This window comes from Malurus melanocephalus, unplaced genomic scaffold (genome assembly GCF_030028575.1).
Source record: "Malurus melanocephalus ecotype Western Australia unplaced genomic scaffold, MMel_1.1 scaffold_8, whole genome shotgun sequence".
Taxonomy (NCBI): domain Eukaryota; kingdom Metazoa; phylum Chordata; class Aves; order Passeriformes; family Maluridae; genus Malurus; species Malurus melanocephalus.
In genome coordinates this window covers 2,923,388-2,947,671 of record NW_026623240.1, presented here as the reverse complement: position 1 = coordinate 2,947,671, position 24,284 = coordinate 2,923,388, and the positions used below count along the sequence as shown (strand labels likewise).

The 24,284-nt window shown below is 40.8% G+C and overlaps 1 protein-coding gene across 5 annotated transcripts in view; it reads left to right on the top strand.

Annotated features, from left to right (window-relative positions):
- The window catches only part of LRRC8D (leucine rich repeat containing 8 VRAC subunit D), a 52,133-nt gene that overhangs the window by 11,187 nt on the left and 16,662 nt on the right, over nucleotides 1-24,284 (top strand). For 2 of the 5 annotated variants that reach the window (XM_057374232.1, XM_057374238.1), the window contains exon 2: nucleotides 427-566. The exons of 2 other annotated variants lie outside the window; for them this stretch is intronic. The gene's annotated coding sequence lies outside the window, so the exon portion shown is untranslated. Of the gene's footprint in view, nucleotides 1-426; nucleotides 567-9,101; nucleotides 9,172-24,284 lie in introns of those variants that run through there. One more of the 5 variants, XM_057374274.1, reaches the window with a different exon arrangement.

The window sequence follows — 24,284 nt, the reverse complement described above, 5'->3', positions numbered from 1 at the left end:
GTGATCTGCCTGCCTGGCATATAGCTGTAATGCAGCAGTTCAAGTGTTTATGTGGAGCACGTGCAGTGTGCAGCTGCCACGTCATTGGGGTGTGGTCTGGCTTTTGTGGTGGTGTAGGGAGGTRATGATGTAGAAATAGCAGTGCTCTTTTAAGTGAGGATGAGCCAATATGTTTAAGAAAATATGTGGGAAATGACAAATTGCTCATTTGGGATTTATGCTCTTCAAGAGTAGGACAATTCATTTAGAGTAGTTCCGAAGTTATTTAAACAAGGATGTGCTCAGGCTTCCTCAGAGATGAAGCACTGTCAGCAGAAGGATGAGTAACCTTTGTCCTCTGTACTGCAGTGTAGCRCTGCTCTGACCCCCTCTACCGTGACCACTTTATTTGGCCAGTTTGATTCACAGMAGTTTGTTTTTACATAGGAGGAGTCTGTGGCGCTTGTCAAAATGAGAAAGTGATCATCAGAGTCTGGCTTGGTGTTGCTGCCACTGGAGCCATCAGGAGCCAGCACTCAGCCCAGCTGAAGCCAGAGGAGGAAGGCGGAGAAGCACAGCCTGATCAGGTACTGAGCCAGTAATGGGAAAAGTTGTCTGATGCAGGCTTAAGTTATGGATGATGGTTAGTTATAAAAAATTATGTTCTTTAACAGATCTTGTTATGCAATGGAGGCCCAGTAAGGACAGCCACATCTGTGGTTCTGACATGGGTGCATGTTACAGGTCTGAGTTCTGTAGCAGATCTGAGATGAACATAAATGCAAGGTGTTTTCTGGAGTATTTGRTTTGCACATCTAATGTGTACTACARCTCAGTACACGTTTGCAAATACCATTTTCAGGCTTCATGTAAGTTGCAAAGAATGGATTAGGARTACTCTTAACAAATATTTGAATGTTGAGAGCAGTTTGATGTCCTGAGGAAAGTGTTCTTCCTCAGCTCTATTCTTTGTTCTAGTAGGTTGTAAGTGTAGTAGTAGTAAGTGTTGGCTTTTTGGTGTTATATGGGAACCATAGAGCACAGAGAGGTAGCAGACTGATGTGTTTTAAGACAAAACTAACTGTCAGCTTGCTAGATATGTTTTTATTTGCTGAGATGTCCATAAGCATTCCTAGAAATGGATACTTATTCTTGTATTCATATCTTTCAGAATGTCATACTTGAAAAGATTTAGTTAGCTGCGTCTTAGAGAAGTTCAATGTTTTGATTTATTGTATTCAATTTGGTTTTTTTCTTACATAACTGTACCTTCCAGTTTATGTGGAACTCTTGCTCTGAGCACCATGTTTTGAAGCAACTTTGCATATTTTTGTGTACCTTAAGAGGTCCTTAAGAACAGGACTACTACTTATTGGGCTTGTACGGTGCTTTGGATGGCAGTGGCATGCAATTCACTTTTAGAGGGAGCATTCTTTGAAGAGGTACAATGTTTTTTTTCACTTCAAGTGATGCTTTCTCTCCAGAAATACCAGTATCTGTTGCTTAGGCTGTCTGAATTTATTAGTCACATTTTTGTTATTTTTTTATTTATTGACCCAGGCAGTGAGGGTTTGTTTAAAATCTGTTAAGACAATTATTCCTAATGTTCTAGAGGTAATTTCTAGTTCTGTCTGATTGTATCTTTCCTGGTGTGATTAAAAAAAAAAGGGAGTCTTTTTCTAGGATCCATYGTGAATACTTCACTCTGTTATTTGTCTTGGGAAATAAGAATCAGCATTTATTTGATTCATCAGCCAGCTTCCTGCTTCCCAAGGAAGAGATAGTGGCTCATTTGCCTGCAAACATCCCTCCTGTGGAGAGTCTTTGTTGGGGAGTTAGAGGAAGGCTAGCAGTTCGTAGTGAAATAGCTGCATAGCAGGATGGAGAGGGATTATTGAAGCATTACTAGGAAATTCATGGCTGTGTGGAAGACCTTATGTGCTCCACAGACAAGCTGACCTAAATTCTGCAGCCAGGCCTTACTGGTTTCTGCTGATGTGATGTGGCAGACTGGATAACCTGCAGCAGATCTGGGGTTTAAAAAAAATAAAGCAGGGGGAGTACAGAGAAGATTTATTTTTGAGTGGAAATCCAGACAGACAAGTCTTTAAAAGTGTACTTAATCTGTCTTAATTATTTTTGTTGTTTCTAGCCCACACTTCTCTATTCTTAGTAGTGACTATTTTTCACATAGCCAGGATGAGTCTGTATTGTGAGGATGCTCATTAGGAAGAGTGGAAAAGTTGTTTACTACTGGAGGGGGAATACGTGGATGGTTTTGCTCATAAGAGGCTTTACAGATGGCTTGGAGTTCTGAGATAGGTGTTAGCAAAGAAATCGTGCTAAGCATCTTATCAGTAGGGAAACAGTTAACACAACTGACACTTGAGCTCTTGGGGGGAATAGGATTAGTATTGACTTGACATAAATGGAATGGCTTATGCTTAAGTTTCTAGGCAGTGTTTCTTTCTCGAGATTATACATTACACAAAACATGACACAAAAATCCAAATAGAAAACAATAATGCCAGGTCTGTCAAAGTCAAGTTGGTCAGTGTGACCTGCATGCAGTGTTTTCCTGCTGTTACTTCTTGTAGTAATGTKACTTTGCAGTTTAGTTTCTGCTGGCACAGACGTGGTGTGATGGCAGTTACTTCCTGCCTTTTTCTGTGCACATAAGCTAGACTGATGCAACGCTCTCCTTTGCTTTCACCCTTCCTGCCTGCATGCTTTTGTTACCTGGTCTCCCCACTTCCTCCTCAGGTTCCTCTGTTGGTATGAGAGGAGCTTTTATTGCTAGTCCTGCTTACACCATGTCCTGTGAAAGGAATGGTTTATGCAGGCAGAAAAATTTTGCAATCACTAGAAGGGCTTTTGCAGTAACGTTTTTGCCGGCATARTTGGGAAGCAAGAAAAAAAATACTGGCTGATACAGTTAAATGAACCAAATGTTAAAGTGTGGCTAGGGGCTTTCCTGTKCAAATGTTCTGGTCTGGTTACTGTGATGGAGTGTGTGTGTGTGTGTATTTATAATGTATTTGTGTCTGAAAATCTCTTTTTGTGGGAGCATAAGCTTAAAGTCTTGAATTCTTTTAGAAGAATTTCTGCAGCTGCAGCATCCTGAAGTGCCAGGGGAAATAGTGATATTCTGAAACATTGCTGGCTTATTTTAGATCACATTTCACTTGATGTGCTTTTGATTTGTTTTAAGAACAACTTGTCTGTATAAGCTATTTGTTTACTATACGCACATAATAAGCAGTAATGCTGACCTTTGACTGGAAACCAGAATGACTGCTGGTCCTGTTGCCCCACTGCCAGGAGCAGAGTATGGTGAGGAAGTTGGAGAGCAAGAGCTGTTTTCCCCTGTGTGTGTTTCAATACCAGAAGCAGTAATTAGGTGCTTGTTAACTGACAAATAAATTTATTGAAGTTCCCTTCAAATGATAAACTGGTTTTTGCCTGCAACAGTGTTAATGCCAAGGCCACCTCGAGGCAGAAGCAGTATTTTCCTTAGTGTAGATATAGATGTCGTTTTGAATACTTCTTTGCAATGAAAAGAACTTTTGTTCATCTTGCTCCAGTGTTACAATTTTTGTGTTGGTTTATCTTTTCTTTCTTCCTATCCTCCCAGCAGAATTTTCAATGTTATCGTTAGAGACAGAAATTGAAAAATAACTGGAAAATAGCTGGAAAATAGCCCTACTTTGGTGGTTTTTTCACTGTTTTTGTGCTCGTATTTCTTTGCCTAGACAGAAGCCTTGTCCATTACTGATAGCAAAAGCCAGTCCCCATAGCCACGGGTCAGTGAGCTGAGCTGCTTCCAGCCAGCTTGTCCTTCTGGAGCCTGAACCCAGCCTGGCCGCAGGCGGTGGCACCTTCACAGCACGGGGGAGGAAGGAGATGGCACTGGCGTTGTTTGCTGCCAGCTTCCTAGAGCAGAGAAAAATCTGAGCAGGGTCAAAATGCAGCCTTGCTCTCTTTAAACCTTCCCTGGGGTAATGTCTTGTTGCATGTTTTTGTGTGTATAGACCGGTTTCCTAGTGGATGTGTATCCAATTCAGTAGGCTGCAGTATTCTTAGCTTTGCGTTTTGGCGCATTATGATGTTATTTTGAAATACCTACCTGTTCTCAGTTCTCAACTGGAATCTTGGGAGGTGCTGTTTGGATACATGGGAAGTGATTCTCAGCGTGTTGTTCTCTCAAGCTTTATCTGTTGTCTTTGATAGGTGATGATCTTTTGGAGAAAGTAGCACCATCACAGAGTGCTTTTTCTCTCTGAGGTTGACTGTGAACACTGGCATACTGAATCAGTGTAGTGAGGTGCAGCATCAAAGAGTCTGCCTGTCCTTGTCAATACCTGATTTGGTTTCAGGAGAGGTGAAACATTTTGAACAACTGAGAAACCAGGGGAGATACTGGACTGGGGAATAGCTGACCTTTCCAACCCCAGATTTTCTTCGTGTAGATGGGTCTAGCACATTGTCTTGTAATCCTGTATTTGCACRTGATGGTAAAAAGGACATGGCATAAGATGTTGGTGATATTACTGCCCTGTACCTCAGATAGTAAAGATTGGGGTGAGAGAGAGAGAGGTTTGCAAGAGAAAAAATGAGCAAACAGCTCTTTGTTGCTCAATTATTTTAGTGCTGCTGTGGTTTAGCTGTTATATTGTGTTACTCTGTCCACAGCTTTTTATGGGCCTCAGTTAGAAAAAATTTAAATTTACATAAGTAATACATTTCTCTAGTTTTATTTATTATTTCAAGTGGTAGAATATGCTTGCAATTGTAACATTCCCCTGCCTCCAGTGATTGGATGTATAAAATTCTCACCTTTTTTTGCTGAGCAACGAACTCCAAACTTTTTGTTTATCTGGCTGCAATTCATGAAGCAGCTTTTGCTAAGCGTATTATTGGAAACATGGAAAAGTCTTCTATGTGTAATTAGAATTGTTTTGATCAATAAAGCATCCATCTCTTTTCCATTCCATTAACTCTTACATTCTGCAGGAGCTGGGCAAAGGAAGTGACTTTTTTATCGGCTCATAAACCAAATCTGCTACCTTTTRAGGTAAAATGTTTTTCCACACAGACTGCAAAACAATTTTCTTGGGCAGTTCAAGTATTATTTAAGGATTGTAGTAATTGTTAACATTACTGATATTGGGGGAAAATGAATTCCATGAAAATAAATTTTTTAAGAAAGGAAAACGCCCTACAGTGCCTTCCCCCTGGCRCCCTACCATGTGCTCTTTTGAAGTTCTGTGGTAGTTAAGGGGAGCACTGCCCAGGTTTGGGTTTGGGTTTTTGKTTTTTTTTTCAATCTCTACTATGGAGGAAGCATCGTAGTTTGGAGCTTAGAGGCCAAGCTCAAACGCCACCCCACCATGCCCCCTCCAAAACCCTACCAGATTGTGGCTTGCATCASAGCTGCACTCTGATGTCCGCTTTGCAGCTGAATCTGGCAGTCCCACATGMTTTTTCTTTTTGGCAGACTGTGTGTTTTAGTGGCTTGCTGCCTGCCATGACACTGGGCTGAGATGCTGGCAGTGCTGCCGAAGGTTGGGAGCAGCAGGCATTCCTGTGGTGTTGGGTGAGAGGGGGAGCACTGTGGTGCTGCACGCGTTTTTCTTTAGATGCAAGAAGCAGTGGGCTGTGATGGAACTAGGCAATCACCAGTCAAGTCACARCCTTTTGGCTGATGAGTGATGGCTGTTTTTTCCCAAGTCTGTGTGCTCCCCAGCCTTTGGACAGTCGCAGGTTGGTGGTGACTTGCAGTCAAGTCCACATCAATACAAATTTATTTTTTCAGCTCAGGGAACGGGAGGSGGAGCTAACCTCTGCAGGATCTGGGTGAGTATCTGTGAAGTCAGAGGTAGATGGTGATGAAGGAGATATCAGAAGAGAGAATRTGTAACATAAAGCACAGCTAATCTTGCAAGAGTATATTGGCCCACTCCTCTGGATTGTGCTGTCCTGTTATGTGTATTTAAACTTAGACAATCTTGAATAACTGGCCGTCAACTTGTTAAAATATTCAGGTTGCCAAGAACTCTATCATGTTAAGCTTCATTTCAGATTTATTGAGTATTTTTTCAACTTTAATGGAAATAATTCAAGGGATGTACAAGTGAGGTTTTGCACTCTAGTTCCACTCCCTGCAGTTCATTTAAATTTGCTTTTCATTTGATTTTGCACTCCTGCTCTGTCTCAGCCTTCTGGGTTCAATCTGAAGGTAGCAACTGAGAAACTGTTCCCTTCACTGAAAGGGTATGTCTAGGTTGTAGGAGAAGGGAAAATGAGAACTGGAGCTCTCATCCATAAACATTTACCAAAGCTTWTTTCAACAGCCTCTTCTGTCTTTGTTATAGTAGTTGGAGGTATGCCAACTTAAAAATCCTCAAACCTGCTTTTATTTGACTTCTACCTAGATCCTTATGTGTGATATCCTAACGAGGGGCAGACCTACTTCTGTTTTCCTTGTATGTTGGATAGCACTTTCATACATTGGTGGTAGAACTTGGGTGGCTTTTTTTGCGGTGTCATTGAGTTTCTTTTCCTTGTGTGGGTTGTTCAAATAGCTGTGCTAGTGGGAAGGCCAACACTTGAAATAGAAAAATATGATGAGGCAAGGGCTGTCAAGTATTATGCATCAATTTTGTACTTTGCGTGCTGAGGTCCTGACCTGCTTGAGGTCTCTAGGTACTTCTGCAGTGTAAGTGTTTAGCAATGATAAACTGCAATGTCTGGCAGAGGGATTCGGTGTGCAAGGACACCTGAAAAAACAACCTTTAATCCTTTCCCTGAAATGAGCTGGTTTCAAGGTTTCTGGTTTTTTCATAGAGGTTGGACAGGGTGCTTCTATTCAGTGTATGTTGGCATGATATTAAGTGCTCAACACCTTGTTTTAATAATTGCCAGCAAAGTAATATTGATAGAGCTGACTCCAATAGCACTGGAGTTAATGTGGACAGGGACACTTTCCCAGCATATGTCCTTACCCAGGATTTCTTCTCCCCTGCATATGTGCTGCATTAATTCTTTGAATGTATTTTTTTTCTCAGAAATAATCAATAAACCAGGAAACGCCCCATTCACCAATAACATATGAAAGCAGCAAAAAGAGCAGAAAACCAGAAAGCCCCCAGATATCTCTAAACAATAACAAAATGAGCTGTAATGTGGTCAAGGAAAGAGCTGCTTCTAGCCAAGGGTACTTGCTGAGAGACAGGTTATGAAAGCCCACCATTTATCTTTGATTTTTGAATGAGGGCAAATGTACTTGTGTTTCCTAAATAAATACTTGGAGTAGTTTTGTTATTTATTGTTCGTTATGATTTTAAATGGCTTGTTAATAGTTGCACAGCTTGTCACAAAAGGCCTTGGAGTTTATTCTTGGTTTTCTAGATAGTCTGATTAAAAATGATGGAACTAGACAGGCTAAAGGGTCATGGCATTTTAGAAAGAGATTCTCTAAAAAATATCTAAAGGACCTTTTAGAGTTAGAAGTAAGATAAGCTGTTGCTGGTTGATCTGAGGCCAGGAATACGAGTGTTTCTTGCTTATTAAATGGACCAAATGTGAATAGATGTGCGTATGGTTAAAAGGCTCTGTGGATCAGCACTGGCTGAAAATGTTTTCTGAAGTTTGTGGGTTGAACGGTGTTACTGATGTTTCTTGACACCTTTTCTGCGATGTCATCTACCTTATTAACAGCATGTTTAGGGGATGGGCTTGTTTTCATTCTGTACAACTGGAGTGCACATAAGGAATGTGCATCTTGTTTTCAAAGCAGTCATAGACCAGTCCTCAGGAGCTGACTCACTGCTATTTTGTAAGCAGGGTTTGCCTTCCTTTATGCGGTTCTGCATTTTTCCATTCCACAGTCCGTGGTAATTTAGATCTTAAGTTTGATGGTGCAAAAAGCCTGCTTAGAGTAGTATCTTACCACCAGGTATGTGKTATGTACTTAGCCTAATTTGATACAAACAAAACTAATTTTTGATTATTTCACTTCTTCCTAGTTGGGTGTTAATCAAACTATGTTACAAATGCACTTTCCCTGCAGGTAACCTGATCATTAACAAACAAGTATTAATGATTTGGGYGAGTATTGTATTTGGTCTGTTAGTTGTTGTTACACTGTCTCACTTGTATGGGCTTGTTTTCAAATTTTCATGTGCAAAATTTGACTTTCCTGGGTTTCAGATTGTCTTGTTCTACTTGCATTTTAACTGAGCTTTGCTATTGGGATGTCCTGATAGGGTGGGACAGGTAAGAATGTGCTGYTGGAAAGGTTCAGAAGCAAGGCAGTGGCTCCCTATAACTGGAGCATCCAAGTTAGAATTTCTAGTGTGCAGCATGCCTTGAATAACACTGGTTTCCATTATTGACTTCTAAAATCACTTAAACTCACTCTCACATCTTAGTAACACCTTATTCATGGCAGGTCAGATATTTTCCTGTGACTTTGTATTACTTGCTTTTACTTGGTTCTGTTAGATTATTTTTTTTTCCACACTGGCATCTTCGGAGGAAGTGCCAGAAATCTTCAGTGCTGTCATGATTTTTGTTTTTGAATGAAAAGCTATTCTGAACCTAACTGTGCAGCAATGCGTAAATTGAACTTTTCCCAAGGTTCTGCCACCTCTGTAATTTTTTTTTATCGCTTTCCTAGGTAAATGTTGAAAGATCAGATTGTTTTAATTGATGTTTTTGCAAAACTTGTGTGGCTGGAAAACTGACAAGTAGTCATGTGAATTTCGTATTACTTCTGCATGATTAAAATCAACAGCAGCACTCTGGGCTGCTACTAGAAATATTTCCAGAAAAACCATACTGGAGAGACTAGGGGAGATCACCCAGCAGAGTCTTCTTTTTTCCTTTTCCTTGTATTCTGTGTTAGCTCTCAGGTTGAGCATAGCAAAAGGGAAAGATGTAAATCATTCTTGRGGAAAAAGGGTGGAGTGATATTGGTTTTCCTGGTAGTAGCCAAGACGTTTTGGAGAGGGGAGAAACCATAGGAAGCTTTTCATTTCCTGGGTGGAGTTTCACATTTGACACTGGTGAGCGGGAGCTCGAGCTGAAGGCATTGGGCTGATAGAAAGGCAGCACCTTCCCTGGGAGCTGCTGGACTTCAGCCTGGGTGTTCCTGCAGGAAACTCCACCCTCTCCTCCTATCTCTGTCTGGTATGTTTTCTAAGCCTTGATGTCGTCTTGTTACTGCTGGCAAAAAGTTACATGTGTGGGAGATATGCAAATGTGTTGTAATGTTCTGATATAATTTTAGCCCAGGAGAAGAGCAAGCTTGGTATAGGTATCACCCGCYGAGCTCCTGTCTTGCAGCTCAGTTTATTCAGTAGAGCTGTCAAACTTCAGAAAAAGATTTGCATGGATGTGGGGTATAGGATCAAGTTCATAATTTTGTGAATTTAAAAAGTAGCTCTTATGAAGCCACAGTTCTCTAAAACTAAATTCCTTTACAGACTGTAGGGACTGTCCGAATGAGTGTAGAAGAATTATATCATTCAATGACATGTTAATTGAGGATTTCTGATTATGTGAAGTCTCTCATTATTTAGTGCATACTGTCACTGGAAGAATACTGTCTTTGCAATGAATAACTGAGGTGGACTTTTATTTTCTCTTGTTTCTCTCAGTGCAAAATTTGAAATAATGTTTTGCCTTTTTTTTTTGCCTTTTTTTTGTAATTTTTCTTTCCAGGTTTAATGAGAACTTGATGTTCTTGTGGGAGAGGAATGATTCTACTAAAATCCTTTCTCATATATAGAGGGTTAAGTATCGCACTCAGGAGGGTAATGTTCCAGTGGAATTGCASTCTTCCCATAACAGTTTAGACTTTGGTAAAGCAAGTGGATGAGTCATTGCAGGGATTTGATGGCTGAAAAGATTGATTAATAATTAATTTAAAATCAAGATGCCCTTTCCTCTGTGTCCTAGCTTTCAGCCATTCAAAGATCATCTGTTTCCCACATGTAGTTTAACATTTGAGTATTAGGGACATATTTGTTTTGATGTCGTTCTCTGGACTGGACTGCAAATGTTGCTTTGTCTTTGCTTTTGCTCCCACATTATTTATAGAGATATAAATGTCAAATTTGATTCAAGTGTTTTGATGAGGTTACAGCTCTTTGAAGGAGCCAAATGTTCCCATTGCTTTGGTGTGTTAGGGTTATACTTGCCTCATGATCTTTTTGAGGTGCACTGGTAATTCATAGATAATGGCATTCCCGATTTTCAGGAATTCTTGCACACAGATTGTTTGCTTTTCTTCAATAGACGTTTGTCAGTCAAAGGTTTGTATTTTTATGGATTTGCATTTGAGTCAGGTGTTTAATGGGAAGCCCTCCGTCCAGGGTGCTTTCTTGCCTTTCTGCTAGGGTAGTGGCAAAAGTTGAGAATGCTGCTGACTGCAGTGTGACCCTGAATGGATGACTCAAAATAGGCTCTTTGGATACAGTTAAATTAACATAAATAATTTCTGTTTATGGGGGGTTCAACTGCAGTAGGTCAAAGATGTGGGTCAATCAAAACCAATCCATGAAAGGCTTGGAAGCTTCACGAACCTTTGAAATCCTTCAAGATGTAAATTGATACCCTCTTGAGTGCTCCTGTCTGGGGCAGATCTTTGATGCAAGATAGGTTTTGTGACCCTGATGTTAAAAGAGGTAATAACCTGTGTCTTGTCTTCTTGGTTAATTAAAAACACGATTATTAATTTGGTTAAAAAAAAACTATGTGCAATTGTTGTACTGAATCTTGAACATTTAGTCCATGGTGAACATACAGCAAGGCATTTGTTTGCTGACAGTGTACAAAAAGCCACTCTCCAACTTTYAATTTTTATTTATTTATAAGAGTGAAAGGTGAATGAAAATGTGTAATAATCTTGAGCTATCACTGTCATTCATAATTTAAACCTGAAATGCTTCACATTTTCAGTGCAATGGTCCTGGTAATCATTAAGTTCTGAACTATGGCTTGGCTGTAGTCTTCTGATCAGGCTTCTCTAAAATGAAAAAGGCTGCAAGATATTTGGCACTAAAGTGTAGCTACAGCCTTCTGGTGTTGGTGTTTGTGACATTGCATTTTGTYAGATATGTGGGGTACAGCAGCTGACCCTTGAACTTTTCAAAGCCTCAATGTTTGAAGATTTATCTTAATTTTSCAGCTTGCCGATAATGAAATACTTTGGCCTCCTTTAACCGTGAGCTTTATTGTACTGTAGTCAAAAGTTAATATTCAGTTGCACTGCTTCATAAATGCTGTATAATGTTGATTGCATGCTGCTGCCGAGTTTCTATAAGTAGAGATTTTAGCCTTTGYAAGGATAGCATTGGAGTTAGATTTCAGTGGGTTTTGCAAAAAAAGGTTGTTTGACTTTTGTAATAAAACCACCATTGCCTGGGCACAGAATAAGGATGGAGAAAGCTTTGCCTCCCTCCTCCTCTTTAATTTGTATTAAAAGCGCTGAAAATGGGAAATATGGAGATGAGATTTTAGCTGCAGGGAAGAATATGCAATTTTATTTATAGAACTAGACCTTTTTGAATTCTTGTTTTACTCCAGCAAAACCTCCTTTGGTAAACTTCATGTGCAGGATTGAGTGGGTGTTCACCTGCTGGTTGGTAGAGAGAGAAGGACAGGAAAGTAGTTTGTTCTTGAGAGGTRCTGGGAAGAAGCGGATGATTTCACAGCCTGAAGGAGATGAAACTTGCTCTGGTGTCAGTATGGGCAGTGGAATTTGACAAGAAGTGGGAGGGGAGAAGGATGTGTGTGACTAGGGTGATACTTGGAGTTGTGGAAGGRAGAAGCAGGTTCTGGAATTCATAGTTTGACATTTCTGAATGTGTGAAAGAAGCCAAAGGAAGCTAGTGGGTGTTGGGACATGACTGATTTGATCCAGTTTACAAAGCAGGTGTGGGACAGCAGAAATCAGGACAGGAAGAAGTCACCAGGTTTTGTTTTAACTGAAGAGGCAAAAAGCTGCAAATGGAATGGTAACCCAAGGTACCCTGGTCTGCTGTGGGTCCTGTTGTTGGAGCCTGGCAGCGCAGCTGTTTTCAGTTCACAACTTGAGAGCCGGTTTGCTCGGAGTTCCTGCCAGTGGAAATCTCCTGATGCAGAGAAGCCCCTGAAGAGAAGTAGTTGCAGTTATGTCAGCTTTTCCTGTGGGATCACTGCAGAYCCCCTGGACAGATGAAACAGGGGTCAGAGATGGATCTGTGTTTCATCCAGACTGTAGCAGATTTGCCTGCGGAGAGAGCTTTGTGAGTTGAGCAATGGTGCTGTAGGAGGATTCCGTGGCAGAGCGGGTGAATGTGGCTATTGAAACTTGCCCTAAGGAGCCAGACTCACCAGGGCAGCTCGCCTGACTGTCTTGGTCCTGAGCCTGTGAAGCAGGAGTTAACATACCCGAAGTATGTGGCTGGGCAATCCTTTTGCATTAAAACTTCGGTAACTTTTGTATGTTCTTGTTAATTACTGCCGTGTTGAATAGGTGAGAAGTGAGATTTATTTTTTTTTCCCCCCTCTCTTTTTATTAAGCTGAACTGGAAATAGTCCCTATGRGTTTTGAGGTTTGGCCACAAGAACATTACTTATCATCTGGTGTCACATCAGCTGAAATCCTCAGACAGTAAGGCTGCTGGATTTCCTGACACTTGCCTTACTCCTAGTCTGTCACAATTCTTCCCCCATTCAGACTGGCATTTCTTGTGTGTTTGGGTTACAGGGGTAACAAAGCTTGTGAAACATGACAGTCCGTGAAAAACAAATCTGTAATGTTCCTTCAGCTTTTCCAAAAGGATAATTTTTCACRTGTACATTTGCATTAATAGCAGTTGGCTTCTAGTTAATAAATACAATRCCCTATGAAATTAATGGGTTATTAGAGTTGGATAGGTTCCTGTGGTGCCCTTAATGCTGCAGCTTTCACTAGCTAGCTGTGCCTTTGCTTGTGTGCACAGCAGAGTTGTTTACATGTTAGGAATATGCTAGAGGCAAGGAGAAAGGAACARCTTTAATGTGATGCAGCTTAGATGCTCTGTGGGGGAGGCCTCAGAATTGTTCATAACAGGATCAAATGTCAATCAATGTTTCGAGAAGAATAAAGTTAATATTTATGGGAAAATTAAAGAATAGTATATTACATGCTTTTCCTCCATCTATTTTTGATCCTGTCTAGGAAAAATGTCTCTCTCCTGTGATTCTTTTGAACCCTTGTAAGAGTACCAGTTGTGCCTAGGAGAAGCATCTATCCACTCCTCTCCCTTTGGCTCCAGCCACTTCTCTGGGCTGCCTTTGGTAAGGAAACAAGTAATATGCCAGCCAGCTTCTTGCAGCTCTTCACTGAAAAGCCTGATCATGTTGCTGAAGATGCTGCTGGAACATGGTGGCTACTATTAAATTTCTTTTACAGGCACATCTGGAGATTTACTGCTCCATAGGGTARGAAAACAGTTAACTCTGACATCAAGCAATGAACGTGAGAAAATGGCTTCTCCCTCACCACAAGGGAGGACAGAGAGAACTGGAGGAGAAAACAGCTGAAAACCTCCTCCTCTCCCTCCAGAGCTATTTTTTGTCAGTGACAGAGAATGGTGGGATGAGCAAAGCTGATCTATATCTGTAGCAGGCTGTGGCTCTGATCTGAAGATGTATCCCCAGGAAAAAACAATGAGAGCCTAGCTGTGGGGGAGGGAGCATCCGAAGTCAAGGCACTTCTCTGCTGGTTCTGCACCTGCAGTTTCTGTTCCAAGCTGCTTTGTGTTGTGGGCAGATGATGCTTAAAATCTGTCGAGAAGGGGCTGTCACATTTTGTCTTAGATTGTGCCCCATGTGTCAGCTGTCAGGGCAACAGGCTGGGCTTTGGGACAGCAGCTGGAGAGTGCAGCTTGTGGAGAAGGGGTAGGGATGTGGAGGGAAGGAATGAAGAGGAATCATGGATAATTGTGTCAGAATAAGAGGCTTTTCAAGCTGAGGCTAGGTGCCTGTGGAAATGCTTCTCTAAAACCTGGCAAATACACAGTCAGGAATTCCCAGAATTTAAGCTTTTCTGATAGTGTGGCTTCTTGCTTTCTCCTTAGAATGGTTTGGTGTTGAACCAGTATCTCAATGTGTTGTATTGTCTGGGCCTGTCTCCCAAGGGAGATATTTTGGACATTTACTCCCAATAAATTCTGTGTGTCATCCTGGAGTTGMGGGCCTGTCTTCACATGCCATTAAGAAATTATTCAAGTCAGCTGAAGGTGTGAATTTAAAGTGAATTGCTTCAACTGCCCCACATCTTTGAGTTAGAATAATTGAGAGTCACTCTGACTCTGAAAAAGAACATCTGAAGAATGTTTCAAGCAGTTTAATCAATCAGTTTTTTAATTTGCCTGGTTTTTGTCTTTAGAATTAATCCAAAGTGCCTTATGCAGACAAAGCCTCAAAGTGGATTATATTATATAGCAAGGCTGTCCTTAAGGATTTGGGGGGGGTTTATGGATGCAGATGTATTACTAGTCAGGAATAGCACTTGTATTTGAAAGTCACTCTGTACTTTCATCTGAATTCATTATTCAAGCTTCTGACTCTGCTAACCCTAAGCAGTAATTATGAGTGAATGTGAACTCACTTTAGTCTTTGCAATAGACCTTTGAAATGCTGCTGATGGCATCCTTAAAGCTGTCATTAACCATATAATGACTGAAAATTTCAGTGGAAATTTCTAGTTCACATATTTAATCTTTTATAGTGAGTGTAACACACTTAAGTTGGTAAAGCTGCTGATTTCTTCTGAGATTTCATAAGCTGATGGGGAGGAGGGTGAAGTAAGTTAGAGGAGTACAAGCCCTCTGAGCAAATCTTGGATTTCCACCCCAAACTAAAATTCCTCCCATTTCATGCAAAGTTCTTTTTTTTAGATATATGTGTAAAGCAAGGAACTTCAGCAAAATCTGGGTAGCAGAAAATGGCTGAATATTCTGTTATCTGAGGCTTTTGGCAACCTGCGCAGTTATGTGTACCTCGAGCCTGAAAGGAAGGGACAGAGGAATCTGGCACAGGGATTGTGCACTAGTGACTGAACTGTCTGTGCAGACTGGCGGTTTTGAATATTTACTGCCTAATTCAGGGAGAATGTTTTTGAGAAGTTATGGGCAGAGCTCTCCATTTTGCATTTTAATGTACTGCTACAGTCTCTTTCRTCCTTTACTTCCTATTTTAATAAAAAGAGGAATGTGTGAACTAGGGTAGGTATTTTTCCTTAGTCATTTCAGTTGTGCAAAATGACTTGCAGTGGCTGATGTACAGCAAGAACACAGGTTGTTTCCTTTTCAGCTACTGAATTTAGACTTGTGAAACATCACAAGGAATTACTTAATTAGCTAAATTCATGCAAGTATGTATTTCAGCAGCCATGTGGGATTAGGTGGAAAAATCCATCATGTATGTTGAACTGCAGAATTCCATCTGAAGACTGCTACTACCATGCTTCTAGAACACATAACAGATCACTGTATATGAATAGTTAGCAATTATTTAAATCAGATTGTGAAAATGGAAGGTTGTTAATGTTTTTATTACTGTTGAGRCAATTACAAAGTCAAATGTAGTTTTCTTGCTGAATATTTTGTTTTATTGCCCTGTGTAAGACTTGGTCCTAGAGGCTAAGGACTGATTCTGTACTGAATTTTAATTGACAGGATGGGCAAATCCAGGTAGAGCACAGATGACTTCACCTGCGGCAGATGAGGAATGTTGTATCTACACTCCAAGTGTGTGTGCTTTACACTGCCTTTCTTGGCAGTGTAAAGAGGMGCAGTGCAGTTTCTGTGGCAGTGTCCCACTGGGACTGGGCTCAGGTTGGTTCATTTTGCCTTGTTCATCAAACCAGCAGCAGATGGCTGGGCTGTGCAGAAGCTGTTAACCCGAGTGAGGATCAGACTGATGGGAAGGAGTCTGAATGTATGTCCAGGCTGGTTGATTTACCAAGCTGGTTGCCTGGTAAATATCTCACCTTTACAGTCAAGGAATTGGAGAAGTTAATGTAGATATTTATTTAGGTGCTTTTTAGAGATGTCCGAAATGGCTGATTAACAAATGTACAGGTTTGTTTCCCTTCGTACACTCTGTTTAGTTTTGTTTTGGTTGCTTCCAAAACGCTGAACATCCTGTTGGCATCATGGAAAGGTGTTCTGTGCCATGGAAATTTAGCCCACTGCAGGTCAATTTTTGTTTCAGGTCTTCAGCTGAGAAAGCTACTGTGGACTTTGGTGTCACACAGCTAGAAGTTGGTGGTTGCCATGGGACCATCGAGAGTGACCCATTTCTGTAAAGCATAGGCAAACAGAGGATGGCCCCAAAGAAWTGATACTTAATGCATCAGAAGAGCGCATTTGTCATCACAGAGAACATGATGTTATTGTAGCAAAAAAAAGTGAATGGAAAACAGGTCACTGTAAGAAGATACTAAAAAGTCCAAAAGCTAAAATTCTGGTTTAAAGMAAGAAAACATCTATACTAACGGCCTTTTGGTTTCAGGACACATCTAGAAATTTCAAAGAAAACACAGTAATTAAGGGGGAAATAGATACATGAGAATGCAAGTTAGAAGATGGGAAGTAAGTTAGAGRATTTGCTGAGTATTTTCTACAGCTGGACTATGTTAGAAATAATTCCGGTTTTGAGACAGAGATTAAAAAGTAGCTCATGCAAAAGAAGTAGAAATATTTGTTAATACTGTTCAGTATTTGGGAAGGTGTAGAATGTGATAACATCAATGCAATTTCGACAGACAATTAAGTCTCATAYAATAAATAAAGATTCCTTCTAGGGATGCACATATTTAAATCAGCGCGCTGTGACTTGATTGTTTTAAAGAACTTGATGAAAAGTCTGTAGGCCTGCAGACAGTTTTTAATAACAGTTGATACTGAGGGTCTTAAAACCAACTGTAGGGTAGGAGACTGACTTAATCATATTCTTGCTAGCTTGGCATTTCTAGTCACCAAAATATTGGAAAAGTTGAAGCAACCAGGACTCTATGAGATGTAGTAAAGCTGTGTCTTCAAAGCCATCTGATGCAAGACAGTTCAACCCATGTGGTCCTCTGCTATTCCCTAGCTCCTTCCAAGTTGTCTCTCATTCCCTTTCTCAGCAGCAGCAGAGGGAGTCAGTGAGGACTGCCATGCCCCTTGGGGGCTCCTGTCCTGACATGTTATTGCTCTGATATTGCAAAAGTAAACGAATTAAGAACTGACTAACTGATGTYTAAAAGTTAGTCATTTGTGGTGAATCATTATCAAACGGGAATGCTTCTAGAAATCTTGTTTTAAAGAYTGAGGTGAGGCCAGATTCCATTGAACCTTTTCATCAAGTAGCTGGAGACAAGGATAGGATCTGTATTGATACAGCTGGCAGGCTGTATCATGCTAGGCAGCGTGGTAAACAAGGACAAGACAGCTTGTACACTGATTTGCGCAGCCTGGTGAGCTGTATCAATCAAAAGTGCATTTTAATATAATCTGCAATATCATGGGGCCTGCAGGTGTTGCACTTGAATGTAGTAACAGATTAGGAGCTCGGGGAGAAGTGCTTGGGGCACAGTGAGTCAACAGCTGGACATGGCTGCTGTGTTGCAGGGCAGCAAGGGGTATAACTTTGGGTATAGCAGGGGTGATGGACAAAGGTAGGTGAATCCTGTAATTCTGGGGTCACGAGCAGCCTGTTGAAAATGAGTGAGTTCTTGTAAGTCAGGAGAGGTATTTGAAGGCTGAGTGGTGTTCCACAAAGTGCCTGAAAGGCTGGATTTGTTGTTTCTTGACAAATAAATGGAGGAACTTGATAATTGGTGGGAAACACCTGAGGGAGAGAGCACGTTGGAAGCTAAAATGCAAACAGAGACAGGCATGACACAGAASTAAAGGCTGGGAGCTGCAATCAGGCAATTGGAAATAAGTGAATTTGTAACTGTGAGAAAGCATAAGCACTAAAACAAATAGATAACAAAGCAAAGTGGTGAATTCCACTCAAAATGTTCCCAGGGCTGAAGGATTTTCTGAAAGTGTCCTTCATGCTAAATACAGGAATTACTGAGTTTAGTAGTCTGTGGTGTCCTACTGACTTCAGTAAGTCATAGATGGGACTATACAGACCTGCAGACCAAATGTTGTTCRTGAGTGCTGCATAGTTGAGCATCGGCTAGTCTCTGATAAAAAGCGTGTATTTATAGTGTGTGTGTGTGCATACTACTACTAATGGTGTCACCATTATATATGGGTGGTGCCTCTTGGCCTGAGATATGTACTGCTCTGTTCAATATTTCAAGAGCAGCTGAAAAAACTGGAGTCTACAAGTGGTGAATAAGATTTTCCTAACCTTGCATATGGTTCTTCATGGACTCAAACTGGGAAACATGAGTGCATTTCCACTCTGCATATGCTAGGAAGTAATTGCTCTGTACTGGGTGGACTAACTGGTGTGTAATGCTGTCTGAACTCTTCCCTCTCTGGAACTGACCTTTCTTGCATTTAACCAGYTTTGGAATCTTTGTTCTGCTCTTCTCTTGCAAAACAGCAGCTTCAACCTTTCTGTTCCTCTTCTTGAAGGTCTAAAGAARTGTTGAGGAAAAGTAGAATGGACTGGAGAATGTGCAGCAGGAGACTYACAAGCAATGAGTTCATGAGCAATATTTTTGAGGGTTTTTTTTTTCCTTTGTATAGTTGACAGGTAATTTCTGAAACTCACTGCTGCATGATGCCATTACAGGTATGAATTGATAGGATTCTAGGAAGGATTAGACACCCAGGAACTGAAATTATTCGGTTTCATATAAATCTATACAATCTCTTCTTCTAGGCTTATAAAACGCTTGGTAACAGTGGGGTCTGATGTGGTGGGCAGATTATTCTATAGCTGTGTACTAGGAAACTTCTTTTGTTTTATCTGTTTCTAGCTAGTTCACAACAGGAACTGGTGATTCAGAGTTCTGTTTCTAAATTTAATATGAGAAGGAGAGTAATTCGGGCTGAAGGAACACTGAGGGTGTGTGTCTGAAGGGGAGGTGGTGATAAAGGGAGAACGCACCCTGTGTGCTGAAATGTGTCATTGTGTCTCTGATTGCAGGGCATGCATGCTGATCTACAAACAGAATATGCATAGATCGGAGTAACTGGTTTTGAGCACTCAGCTTTTCAGTGATGATACATGTACAGTATTCTCTGTTGTATTTAAAGTAATTGATTTGCAGGGAAAATGGAGGATTGGTATCATCAGAAGTGGAGAGATAAATAGAACAGAGCAAGGAGATTTAAGTTATGGCAAAAAGAAGGTTTAGCTGTGTTATTTTATCAAGCAAAAGTCTACAATTTCCTTTATAATTACATCTTGACATTTGTTTTGTAGAAAACTTCTCTCTGTTCTTAAGTTGAYAGTTAGGAATGTTGCAATCTTCATTGCTTTTTTCTTTTTCATTTTTTTTTCTTCCCAGGGTCGTATGTAGGTGGGACAGGCACACTCACAACTTTATTTGGTCTAACAATTGCATCTGGTAAATGCCAGTGGAGAGCAATTGCCRTGGAGGTGTAGGTACAGGAATAATGACTGTGAGGGTTTGTTTCACTGCTGCTTCCCTTCCATGGTCTCCAAGCCTTGGGATAGCTGCTCAGCGTTGTTAGCAGTGTATACATAGAGTGCTCCTGAGATGGTGCGTGACGAGCAGAGGGCTCTTCTGTGTTTGTCACTGTCCACACAGAAACACTTGTACATGCTCAGAGAAAACAGGTCAGCTCGGGATGTGTCCTGCAAGCCACGTCTGTGCACCGCCCGAGTCTTGGGGGAAAGGCATCTTCATGATTATAAAGAGAGGGAAGTCTTAGAACAAGAATATGAGAAAACTGGTGATGCAGTAAAACTTTTAAAACTTGAGTAGGTACAGAAGATGAAGCAGTTTGGCACTGCTGTCCTTGTAGGTTGGAACGGTTGTTTTGTTGTCATGTGATTTGTGGCCCAAAGCGGACCAGTGAGTGACTTCCTTTGAAGTTCTTTGCAAGGATAAAAGGAACACATCAGTCCTACCTCCATGGGCTACCTTTCTAGCTTAATAGAACATTAATCTGGCAAAGAATCAAGTAAGGATACTGGACTCTGAACAGAGGAAAATACAATGGTAATGTCATAGATGCTATGAATTGGMTCTTAAGAGCTGCATCAAGAAACACAGTRAATTGGGATATTTTGTGGCTTTTGTACAACTGCCATATTTTTCCCTGCATGCAGTCTTTCYAACACAAGTTAAGTTCTTTGTTGTAGAAAAAACTAAGTATTTTTGGATGCTGAGTCTGAAACACAGATGACATACTGCAGTAAAAGACTCTCATGGGATTTTTTTACGAGATGGCTTTTATTTGTTAAATGAGTTTTCAGTAGTTCTTCAGTACATGCTATTGTATTGTTTGTGTGATGTCTTACAGTGTCACTGGTCTGATCTGGACTGTGATGACTGAATAAATTGCATCATTTGGTGACTGTGGAAAGATGGCTTGATCTGCAAGACACATTTGTGTATATGTGCACTTTGTAATGTAATCATAAATTAAAAAGGTTCAGTTAATGCCAAATATGAGCTGCATTCATAACTATTGCTGCTCTTGTCTGCCCATAGGAGTTCCAAGAGTCAGAGGGGATCATAGCGGAAASTGAAGCTGCGTTTGTACTCTGAGGGGGGGAAAGTAATGAAATTAGTTATGTAGTCTAAGAGATCTTGAAAATGGASACTTTTAAGTGGTCTTTGGACTTCTAGCAGGGARCATGCTGCTGGCATTTAGGTTTTTTGCATTAGAGGAAATAAAACTCTAGAAGTCCCTTGGCTTTCATCTACAGAGAAATAGCTGCACTTTGCTGCTATGTTTTGGCTGAGCTGGGTTTTGCCATGGTTATGGTAATTTATAGTTTTATGTCCTGTGGGTTTTCAGTGACTTAAAATTACTAAGAAGAAATAGTTTGCCCTGAAGTGGTTGGTGAGATGGTGTTACAGTTGGCAGGGAGACCTCCAGGAGTTGGAGGATCAGAGCCTGTAGTCTGTTGTGGTTTTGACAATGACAGATGTTGCAGAGGAGGACTGGAGAAAACCACAGAAGCTGGCTGTGGTGACACAATGTGGTTTGTTGTTCCTTGCTGACCCTTGCCTTGGATGATAGAGGTATAGACCTTTAMTTAAAAAGCTTAAGTGTCAGTCTCACTGGGAAAAATGGAGTATTTTATGTTAAAATGATTATGCTTTTGCTCATTGCTAAAAAACTTCAATTTTGAGTCTGTGTTGCAGTGAGGGAGATTTATTGAGATCTCTGTTCACATTGCAGCTACTCACAAACAGCAACTCAGAAGCAAGAAATCATTTTATGTAACTTAATTTTAASCATGCCATCATCACATTATTTTTTTTTGTTAACTAAAGGCAATAAAGATTCTCTTAATAAATGAGTCACAATAGCATTACTGTTCYTATTTATATAACTTGAGATCTTGTAGTCTAATCCTGTTGGCCTTTACCTCCATGACTGTTTTAATTTTTGATGGGGATTTTGTTTCTGTTTTAAACCACTTCATGATTACTCATTTCAATAACAGTCAGTTGTTTCCTCCTCCTTTAGGGGTGGAAGTAAAGCTTTATTCACAACTTGCTTCTGGTAATTTGACAAAGCAAGTATCAGTGAATATGACCAGTTCCAGCAGGTAAGTCTGTGCAGAGCACGAAGAAGCTCTATGCGTAGATTAACTGTAAGTGGAAAACTTGGCTACGCTCCCTAAAGAAAAATTTCAGTAACTGAAGAGAAATGGTTTTGTTTGCGAATTGTACATCTGCATGGAAATAACCAAATTTTTCTGCTAGCTTGTATCTTTCAATGATATATTTGTTAAATCGCTTTTCCTTGTAGAGTTGCATACTAAGGAGTAATTCCAACACACTGCCAATACTTGAAAACTTTTTTTAGGATAACTTTAGTTTGTGATTTCTCCTGTGGTCAAAGTGTTGCTAATGTAGAAACTAAAAGATTTATTCAAATCTCTAGCCCATGGCAGAAACAGAAAAGGTTCTTCCTTTTCATGACTGGTCAAGCTCGAAAGTCTTGCCTTCCTCAAACAATACACTGTATTACACTGTATGAAATCTGATGCAATTCAACTGAATTTTTGGGCCATAATCYTTTTGAAACAGGATGACACTATCTTTAATGCAGTAAGGCTTTGATATAGGTTGGGAATTGRACCTTCTATGAATATAAACCTTTTATAAAGTGCTAGCAGAATCTAAGTCTTTGTTCAAAAATCACCTTTTTTTGGTGGTTTGTTTTAATTTGAAGAAACTGAGCAAGACGCAGGAGCTGGAGCCTCARGGTGTAAGGAACATACAATTCAAGTATTGTGAAAGGTGGTGGCATCTGCTGCACGGCATGATGAGTTAGAGACAGGGTGCCCCTGCTCACTCTGGAGCAGCATTGTCAGAATGGTGTGTCTCATGCAGAAAGTTTGATCCCAACAGGAGCTCTGCCACTCGTAACCGAGCAAGCAGCACAATAAGCTACAGCCACGTTTCAGGATGAGGCTACAACAGCAGGGCCTGYGGATACGGTGTGAGCAAGGATCCAACTTCGGTATTTCTGCAAAGGCCTTGTGATCCAGCACTTCTTCACAGTGAACATGGACATGGCTATATCCATATGCAAGAATTTAGAACTCACAGTAGTAGCACATTACCTGCCTTCTTTAMGTCACCCTTTTGGGTCTTTCTTGCTAGGTCAGTTGGTGCTGCATGTGSATGTCCCAAGCTTTTTAACGGCAGTAGAGAACAGTACTTCACTTTGGCACCCTAAAGCAAATCTGTTCTTGGGAAATTGAAGCCAGTGAAGGCTTAAAGGAATAATTTACTTAAACTTTCATTAATCCAAAGTCGCTTGGTGGTTTTATATCTAAGAGAAAGGGTTTTTGTTTAAGCCTTTGAGGAACTTGAAACTGAGATKAGAATTGCTGTTTAGTCTAAAAGGGAACAAAAGCTATCATAGAGTTCTGGGCCTTGATAAAATTTTTCTTACTTAAAAMAACCCCATACTTCAGGCATGATTTGGCAGGCTGAATTCTCAAAGACAGGCTGTTACAAAACTTTATCTTGAATTAAAGGGATGGTTTCATTTGTGTTTCGGTCTGGCCATGACAAATCCTAAACTCTTGACTGATGGGTATGTAGTCATGTGTATATTGTTGCCGTGCACCCACACACACAGGCAGTAGTCCAAGTGTGCGATAACAGGAAAAGGCAAATAAAGTGGTTATAAAGTGGTTGGCTAGTTGTTCTAATGTTCTTAGGTAGGTCCTTGTGAAAACTATGCCAGTCTGGCTTACAAATAGGTCTGTATCGAAGATGACGTGCATTCATCTGTGACGTGATATAGGTCACTGTGTGGGAAATGGTCGCCATTTTGTGTTTTGTTTTGTGTTGACTCAACAACTTGAAATGCAAACCAAGAGCCCGAGTAATCCCCACCGTCCCTGGTAGTTGCAGGATGCCTCCAGGCCACCCTGTGTGGAGAGCGTGTTTGCAGGCCCATGGGGCCATGCCACCTGATCACTGTGTCTGGAGGGGACACTGTAGTTGTCCAGTCTCTCACCACCACTGCTGTACTGGAGCGGGTATTTCCTGGTGTTGTGACAAGATACAAACATCATTTGTTCCGTTGTTCCTGCTTTGTGAGTAGGCCATGCCCAGTCCATCACACATTCTTGTAAATACCACTGCACATGTTAAGAATTTGCCTTATGGCAGGTCCTGAGTTTTCACYTTGTTCCGCTCAGGGCACCAGGGCAGCAAGGGGTGCTGGGTTTCACCTCTTTCTGAAAGCCTTGCATTATGTTTGATGGAAGTCACAATGAGAGCCAGGATCCCAAAATCACTGATGTACTTGCACAAGCTCTCCATTTCCCCTTTTACTTGAAATCTTGGTGTGTTGGTGGAAGGGCTAGAAGGTGATTTAGAAGGTAAGGACCCTTCTGCCCGGTTGGTATGGTGGTAGTGCTGTGTCCTGARCTTGTCTTGCTGGTTATCCATGCTTGCACAGAATCTCCTGGGGACCTGACTGGGGCCTGCTGGAGGATGTGAAAATTGCTAACAATGGCAACAACAAAACTTGACTGTTTTGTTTCCTCCAGTTRAAGGGCAACTCTTGTTTTATTTCTGTAGCAGCTGGGGAGCTGCTATTGTGCTACCCTTAAGTGATGTGAAACTTGCTATAGCAAGTTTGCAT